The sequence below is a fragment of the Elephantulus edwardii genome, unplaced genomic scaffold (assembly GCF_000299155.1).
Source record: "Elephantulus edwardii isolate Elephantulus edwardi_28Jun2011 unplaced genomic scaffold, EleEdw1.0 scaffold00150, whole genome shotgun sequence".
NCBI classification, from domain to species: domain Eukaryota; kingdom Metazoa; phylum Chordata; class Mammalia; order Macroscelidea; family Macroscelididae; genus Elephantulus; species Elephantulus edwardii.
In genome coordinates this window covers 5246641-5256530 of record NW_006399900.1, presented here as the reverse complement: position 1 = coordinate 5256530, position 9890 = coordinate 5246641, and positions in this window count along the sequence as shown.

Here is a 9890-nt window from a genome sequence, read left to right as displayed (position 1 = left end):
ATGTATTTTGTATCTTTTTTTTTTGTCAGGAATTCTAAAAAACAAATCTAAACAATCAAAGCTGACTCATACATCATAGAGCTCCGTTTTGAGCTTGACTTATTTACGTGCTCTAAGATGATTGGACCTTCAAAAAAAAAAAAGTTGGTTCGTTTCCAGATTCCTAGAAACTGAAAAGTTGCAAGCCGCTCTTGGGAGTTGGTAACAAATCACTTAGTGTTTTAAAAAGCAACGTTATGCAAATCAAGGCTAAGGGTTTGCAATTAAGACTCTATTATAAATTAATCTTAAAAGAGCTAAACTGAGAGTATGTGCTGATGTATAACATGTGTTTACAATTTATAATTTGGTTAAATTTGATATGTAATGCATTTTAAGATGTATTTTATTATGATGATTATCAAAGATAATTTTAGTAGAAAGAATGATACTAAAAGGCAAAATATGAATTCTTTGTAGAACCAGCAAATTCTGAAAAACTAGTTTCTTAGAGAGTTTGTGTGACTATATATAGAGAGAAAGATTTTTAAGTAAAGGAAGCTTTATTAGTTAGTGTCTACATTGGAAACTAGAACAAATCCAATGAGTGATTTAATGAAAGCAGTTTGATGGAAGAGATTGATGTCACAGGTAATAATCCAACAAAAATCAAACTCACTGCCCTTGAGCGGGCTCTGATTCATAGCAATCCTCCATCAGGTTCCTGAGGCTGTAAATCTTTAGAGGAAGAAACTGCCTCATTTTTCTCCCAGTCGGGCTGGTTGGATTTAATCTGTCAGCTTTCTGCTTGGAGTCTGACACATAACACACTATTCCACCCGGGCTCCTTCCTTGGTCGATAAGAAAGCTGAGAAGCTCAATGGGTAGCAGTAGGACAACCTATGGATCATTGCTGGGTTGGTGGTTGCTGTGTAACGTTTAAATCTGAACCAACCCATGGCCTGATCCTCCAGAGGGTTTTCAGAGGCACTAAATTGCAAGGAGATTCATCTTTCTCCCCTGAAGGAGCTGGTGGATTTGAACTACATATCTTTACTTTGACAGCCCAATTCCTTGACACTCTGTCAAGTAGGGAGCTCTGATGACTTAGTGGGAAGGAGTTGTGCTTCCATTCCAAATATAAAGAGTTGAGATCAACTAGTTGTTCTGTGGGAGAAAGATGAGCAATCTTCTCCCATGTGATTAACTGTCTCTGAACCCCTCTGGAGGACCAGTGGTGGGTCAGTTCTGACTCGATGGCACAGACAACATTAAAGATAAGCTACTATGGCAGGAAAACATAAAACCACATTAAGAGCAGAGTACTGGTTTGATAGGGATGGGCAAATCAGAAATTGGCTATCTAACAAGGGAATATTAGGACAAGAGGCATGAAGGAGCTGACTTACACGCTTTCTTGAAAGTAATTATTGGTAAAGTGATTGTAAGGGGGAAATAAAAACCCACAATATAAATAAAAGAAATATAATGGAAATAAAGGACTGTATAAAGCACAATTATAATGTGTGTATAAAACACAATGTACATGCATGAAACACCATGTGAATGAAAAAGAAAAATATTAAATTCTTTTTAAAGCACATAAGAGAATTAAAGTACATCCCCCTTTATCAAACCAACAAAGCTACAACCACTGTCATGGAGTTAATTAGGACTCACAGGGGTCCTACAGGACAGAGTAGAATGGTCCCAGAGAAGCTGACTCAGCACATTTCAATGTAGTATCTGTACATTGTACTGACATCAGTACGACTTCAACATAAAGTTATGTAGAGACTTCACCTTGCTCAGATAACAAGGGACAGGATTCTCAGAACCTGTGAATTCAGGAAGAGATTTTCACAGAGGTTTCAGGAAAGGCAGGAGAGGTGAACAAACATTCTTGACCAGGTAACTTGGCTGGGCAAAATTTTAAAATGACCCTATAGTGAGCCTTTGTGGGGAAGAGTGAGAGGTAGTTAAACTTGCAGAGCAAAGCCAGAGCTTATGGACATAGGCTCATAACATCCATCAGGAGAATATCAGAACAAAGGAGACATACTCAGTGAAGGACTTTGAGGAAATGGTGTGATATGGAGACTGTTGTTGTTGTTATGTGCCTTCGAGTCACCTACAACTCATAGTGACCCTATGTACAATAGCCCTAAACCCTGCTCTAGCCTGTGCCTTTCTTACTGTCTCTGATACACCTACTCCTATTACTCCAGTCACTGAATCAATCCATCTCATCGAGGGTCATCCTCTCTTGCACTGTCCCTCAAGCCCCCAAAGCATGATGTCCTTCTCCAAGGGCTGATTCTACTTTGTAAGATGTCCAAAGTATGTCAGCTGAAGCTCCAGAATCCTTTCCTCCAAGGAGCAGCCTGGCTTTATCTTCTCCAGGATGGACTTGTTTGCTCTCCTAGCAGTCCATGGTATATTCAGTACTCTTCTCGAGCATCACAGCTCAAAGGCATCAATTATCCTTCTGTCATCCCTAGTCAATGTCCAGATCTCTGATGCATAGCAAGTAATTGCAAATACCATGGCCTGCATCAGGCACAATTTAGTCTCCAGACTGACATCACTGCTCTTCAGTACTTTGGAGAGGTCTCTGACAGCAGACTTTCCCAGTGCAATTCGTGTTTTAATTTCCTGCCTGTTGGTACCAAGAGTGTTGACTGTAGAGCCAAGCAAACTGGAGCAATTGACAATCTTAATCTCTTCACCATCCATCCTGATGCTACCAATTGGCCCAGCGGTGAGAATCTTTGTTTTCTTGATGTTGAGCTTCAATCCATATATCTGGCTGCATTCTAACTATGTTCTGTTTTGATGCTGAATCATGCAAGTAATACCCCAAAATACTCATCTAACTGGTAGAATAAAATGAGATAATGCAAATATGTAAAAACACCTCTACAGATAAAACTTTAAAAAAAATAATAATGGTTGTAACAGTGGTGGTAAACTATCTCAAATGAACTTCATGCCACTTTCTGTTTTCTGGCTACTTCCATAAACATCTCTGAGAATAGTGCTAGAAATGCAATGTCTAAGGCCACACCACAGACATGCTAAAGCAGAATCTGAGTTTTCACCAGATCCCTGCATGTCAACATACAAGGTCAAGAAACACTGCCTAATGGAGCCAGATATTAAATTGGGAAAAAAAGCCTGGAAGTCTCTACCTCTTTTTAACACACTGATTGTGTAGTTATTCACACCTTCATTTTACAATAGTAAAAAAAAAATAATAGAATGGAGAACAACCAACAATGTGATATTTGCTGTGAGCACAGAATCAACAGGCATGTTCTGCATACTTGGAATTCTCACAAAGTAGATTCCCCACCCCCACCTCCTTTTTGAATGTTGTCTTTTCCCCCTAAGCCTTTACACAAGTCAAGTACAGGCATAACTTACATCGTCTAGACTTGCCAAATTTTACCAAGTGAAATCAGATCATTAAGCTCTATTGAATCTTGTGCATATTTCTTTTAATTAAATTCTATTTAACTGCCACCAGACAGCATTGCTGGGGGTGGGGGGAGAATCAAATTAAATTTGATCAAAGGTGACATGACAGGTTGCAGGATTTGTGGATATAGAGGGGGTTGAAGGCTTAGCAAAAACAGGAAGGAAGCTCAACAATCTTTGGTGATACTAAATTTGGTGATTCTAGACCTTGATAAATTTGACTGAAAGCCATATAGACTGCAATTTCTGTTCTGACACCCTCCTTAAATATTAGCCTTCATTTTTAGACCTTCTAAAATGATAGAGAAGCTATGTATAGATAATGATTTAGTCATATCATATTTTTATTTATTCGTCAAAGTTACTTAATATTTTAAATGACCACAACTACAGTCCCTTGCTGTAATCACCATGTCAATCCAACTCGTTGATTATCTTCCTCTCCTTTGCTGACCCTGCATCTTTACAAGTATGATGTATTTTCCCAAGGAATGGCCTCTTCTAGCTACATGTCCAAAGTATGAAAAAGGAAGTGTCTCCACTTTTGCTGCCAAGAAGGACTCTGGCTGCCCTTTTCCCAAGACATATTTGTGTAGTCAATTAAAAAAATAACAAAACCCAACAAAAACACCCCAAAAAACACACAAAAACCAAACTATAAAAGATAACATCTTTAAAAACATTTTCATCTTCTTAATGGAAACTTAGTCTCTTTTCAGATTATTACACATAAATAAAAGCTTGTTATAGATACAAACATGTTAACATAGCAATCTTACACACTCAAATTAAAGATAAGAAGTGAGCTATGCCTTATTCCACCACTAATCTGACAGTTTGCCCTACTATGGGGGCTGTGTGCTGTTGTGACACTGGAAATTATGAGATTGATATTTCAAATCCCTACAGGTGGACAAATTCCACTGGGCTCTCTGACTAATACAGGTGAGGGACAAGAGCCCTGTGGATATAAAAGCTGCAATGTATACATGACACTACCTTGTTTGCTGAAAGCAGGGAGGACTTGAAGCACTTACTGGTAGAGATCAAATGTAAAGCTTTCAGCATGGATTATACTTCAACACTTCCAAAACAAATGAACAAAAATCCTCACATGTAGACCAATAAGCAACATTATGAATAAATGAAGAAAAGCCTGAAGTTGTCAAGATTTAATTCTTCTTGGAGTCACATTTATTGTACAGAGTAACAGCAATCAAGAAGCCAAACAATTCATTACAGGAGGCAAAATGTACTTTAAGGTGTTAAAAAAAAAGACCTCACTTTGTAGACTAAGATGTTCCTGACTCAAACTATGATAATTTCACATATGTGTGGAAGTTCATAAATTGCTCAGGAAAGTTGAAGAATTGATGCCTTTGAATTACGTTGCTAGGGAAGAATATTGAACACACTACGGATTTTCAGGGTTCTTAGCAATCACTTGTTATTCATCAGAGAGTTGGACAATGACTAGGGAGGATAGAAGGCGAATTGATGCCTTTGAGCTGTGATGCTGGAGAAGAGTATTGAGAATACCATGGACTGCTAGGAAAACAAACAGATTTGTCCTGGAAAGGGTTAAACCGCGTGGCTCCTTGGAGGCAAGGATTCTGAGGCTCCGTCAAGGAGGGACCAGTCCCTGGAGAGGGACATCATGCTTGGGAGGGTGGAGGGACAGCGCAGGAAAGGCAGGCCCTCTATGAGGTGGATTGATTCAGTGACTGGGATAATTTGGATGGGAGTGTCAGAGACAGTGCGATTGGCACAGGACAGAGCGGAGTTTAGGGCTGTTGTATATAGGGTCGCTATGAGTCGCAAGCGACTTGATGGCACATAACAACAACAACAACATGGATTTTCAGAAGAAGGACCAAATAGTTTGGAAGAAGCAAAGCTTCTTAGAAAGAAAGGTGGTGAGACGTTGTCTCCTGTACTTTGGGCATGTAACCACGAGGAGCCTGTAGAAAGCTTGGTGAAGTAGAGGATCAGCAGAGATGATGAAGAATCCTGAGGAGATGACTGAGAACGGGGCTGCTTCAAGGGGCTCAAACATGGCAAGGAGGGTGAGGACCAGCCAGAGATTGGTTCTTTTGTAGGTAAGATTGCTATGAGAAGGAACTGACTCTATTACACCTAACAATAACAGCAACATGCCTAATTAAGAAAGCAAAAGAAGATCACCAAAAATCTGATGCCTGGTTCAGGACATGGTCTTCTCAATTGGCTGCTACGCATCAGAGAGCGAGACAATGAATAAGGATGAAAGGAATGAATGACTGAGCTGTGGGGCCTGAGAAGAGTACTGAAGATCCATGGGCTACCAAAAGAACACACAGAGATGTCTTGGGAAGAGTACAGCCAGGGTGTTTCTTGGAGGCAAAAATGGAGAAGCTTCCTCTTTCATACTTCGGACATGTAGCTAGATGAAGCTATTCCTTGGAAAAAGACATCATGCTTATAAAGATGCAAGAATATTGTATCTAAACATGAAAGGTTATATATAGTAACTTTTGTTGAACTATCGAAAATAATACACAGAAAAACTCATTGCCTATTACAAATTCACACACTTTTAGTTAGCATAAAAAATTGAACACTTGTCATAACAAATTTCTTGTTATGTACCATTGAGTAGGAACTGACTCATGGCTGACTTTTCAGCAGATTTTCAGAAGTAGTAAATCTCATGGGAAGAGATTGTCCATCTTTCCCCGCATAGAGCAGCTCATGGATTTTAAACATATGCCTTCGGATAGCCAATGTAGCTTCTTAGAAGCCTGGTGTGGTCTTCTCAAAGCTGAAAATAAATTTTAAAGTTCTCAAATGTAAACTTTTCTCAACTATCAACATTTTTAATAATCTTTCATATTTACTTTATTTTGTTAATTGCTTTTGAAAACATAACAAACCAAATACCAATTCCACAATTTCAACATATATTATCCAGTGATTATATTTTTTCATTTAATTTTTTGAGTTTTTAAAAATTCTCATCCTCCTTTTCTGAATTGTGCCTCTTTCATTATAGACTGAATTAAGAAGTTAAAATTATACTGAAGGCACTGGTAAAAAATAAGGCCTAGTAATTAATGGGATACTAATTGCATGCTTCAACTAACAGATACAGCTCTGTATGGGCTCACCAGTCTATTCCAGGAAATTTGGAAGACAGCTGTTTGACTAGAAGAGATCCATATTTGTTCCCATTCCCAAGAAAGGTGATCCAACAGAATGTGGAAATTATCAAACAATATTATCAGTTTCACATGCAAGCAAAATACTGATGAAAATAATTCAAAAATGGCTAGAACAGTACATAGATAGGGAACTGGCAGAAGTTCACACCTGATTTAGAAAAGGATAAAGGACTTCAGGTATATCATTGCTGAGGTCAGGTGGATCCTGGCTGAAAGTAAAGAATATCAGAAGAATGTCTATGTATGCTTTCTTGGCAATGTAAAAACACTTGACAGCATGGATCATAACAAATTATGGCTAATATTGAGAATTGAAATACTAGAACACTTAATAGTGCTCACGTGAAACCTATATCTAGATCAAGGGGCTGTTTTGTGAACAGAGCAAGGGAACACTGCATGTGTTTAAAGTTAAGAAAGGTTGTGCATCAGGGTTGCATCCTCTCTCCGTACCTATTCAACCTATGTGGTGAGCAAACTATTCGAGAAGCCAGACTCTATCAAAGAGTGTGGCATCAAGACCAGAGGAAAACTCATCAATAACCTGCATTATACAGATGACTTAACTTTGCTCTCTGAAAGTGAGGAGGACTTGAAGCACTTGTTGCAGATCAAATACAGCCTTCACTATAGATTGCACCTCAACATTCTTGTTTTTCTTGTTGATTGCCTTCAAGTCGATCACGACTCATAGTGACCCTATGAACAAAATGACTGAAGCCCTTCTACAACTATTGACATTTATCAAAGTTCATAGAGTTTCCAGAGGTATGTTGTTTAGGAAGTGGATGCCACTCCTGCCTTGCTCACTGAAAGTGAGGAGAATTTGAAGCACTTGTTGCAGAAGATCAAAGAATACAGCCTTCACTATAGATTGCATCTCAACATTAACAAGACAAATGTCTTGGGCCAGTAGGCAATACTGGAGGCCATAGATGGAGAAAAGATTGAAATTGTCAATGATTCCATCTTACTTTGATCCACCAGTCAGGGACTTCTCCAAACTACTTAGGAGCAATGATGTGATCAGTTTGGAGATTAAGGTGTATCTAGGTCATTGGTGGCTACTATATGTCTGTTCTTGAATTTGGTTGAGAAGAAAATGAAGATCTTGAAACCACAGAAATTATACAGCCTTTGTACTAATATATAGATCACTGTATTGGCATGCTTCACTAGTCACTATCAGAATATCATAGAACATTCCTAATACAAGTTTGTTTTTGCTATGTGGCACCAAGTTGCCTGCAACTCATAGCAACCCTATTTTAAAAAGCCCTAAGCCTTGCTCTACCCTGTGCCAATCTTGTCGTCTCTGACACACCTACCCGCATTGCCTCAGTCATTGAATCAATCCATCTCACTGATGGTCTTCCTTTCTTGCACTGTTCCTCAACCCTCCAAATCATGACATCCCTCTCCAAGGACTGGGCCTGCTCTGCAACATGTCCAAAGTATGATCACGTTTCTCATGGAAAAATAGCTAATGTCCTAGTGATGGGATAGGTCATCTTATTCAATGGATACTTTTCCAACCACAGGTTTTCTTCATGAAGAAATTCCAAGATTATACTCATAAATGAGAATATGTAAAGGAACCACTAAACATAACTATAATTACATAGACTCCATTTCCACCTCAGAGTGTGTTTCAGCTACATAACTTGTATTCTATGTCTCTTGGGGCAGGTGGCCAGTTTTACCACTTGGTTGAAATCCTAGGGTAAGTTTGGAAGGAACAACTTAATTCTCCTGCAGCCTGTTTAGCTTTCACCTATTTCAGGACCCTAGAAGGACACCTTAAACCTGATCATCTCCTGGACTTGTGTGTGTGTGTGTGTGTGTGTGTGTGTGTGTGTGTGTGTGTGACAGAGAGAGAGAGAGAGAGAGAGACTTATGTTTAGTGGTTCCTTTACATATTCTCATTTATGAGTATAATCTTAGAATTTCTCCCATTGAAGAAATAAGGAAACGAATGAGTTACATAGTTTGTCCACATTGGCTCTTACAGATATTTGATAAAAATATTCTGAGCAACTATTTTTCCACTACTCAGTGCTTCTAAGAACTGATTCTTAGACGTCCTACTCAGAAAACTGTATTGTCATGCTAATTCCATCCATGTAACATACGCCTGGCTGTCAGAGTACACCTTTGCTGCATGGGGTTTTCAATGGTTGGTTTATCAGAGAAGATTACTAGATCTTTCTCCTGAGGTGTCTCTGGACAGACTCAAAAGCCCAACCTTTTGCTTTCTAGTGAAAGTCCTTAACCATTTGCGCTACCCACGGACTCTTGGTAAGGAAGAGAAAAGGAGGAAACATATTGCCCTGTCATACTTGTAGACTGTTAAGTTTAGGAGCAACCTTATCCAGGACAGTCTATGGGAATAGCTGAAATAAAAAGCATGCTTCACAAGTAGCTTGACATAAAGGCCATGTATTATGGATATCCACTGAAGGCCCCATTTCAGTATGGGTCCCAGAACCTGTCTACTCCCATGTATCTTCATTAAGGTCTCATACATCCTTAAAACTTAAATTTCTACTTGTCTCCATGACTCTGATATTTCCCTTCTCCATGACCAGTTTTACTCATTGAGATGCCACCCATTTAATACACCCTTTAGTGCCCAGGACCTCACGCGGGTGGGTTATGTAAGATGAGTTTGCATTCAAGCCCTATCTTTACTTAACACTATTGAGTCATGATACACAGTGTTTTCTTCCTTAAAATTAGAAATGCAGTATCTTAAAAGAGGATAGTTATAAGGGCAAAAAGACCTTATGTGAATATCACACAAGAAGTGTTCAGTACAGCTACCATTTCTTATTTGCTTTGTTTACATCAGCATGATAGCATTTGTTTTACCTTTTAGCTATGTATGTCTTTGTCCTATGTATATGGCATGTCTGAGTATATGATAGTCTTGCCAACTTAACTAAAAGCAATTGTTTATTCACATTCACTCTAGTGGTCTAATACCTCCTAGGATATACCATTTTATATACAAAACTATGACTAGCTCTCTATAGATTGAAGTTAATTCCAGAATATCACTTGTAGTATGCCATTGAGTCAGAACCGACTCATAGCTGAACCTCTCCAGCAGGTTTTCATAGGCAGTAAATGGCACAATAGGAGGGTGCCCATCCTTCGCTCATGGAGTAGCTGGTAGATTTCAATTGTGTGCCTTCGGGATGGTCCTAGACCTAGAGATAGAGATAGAGA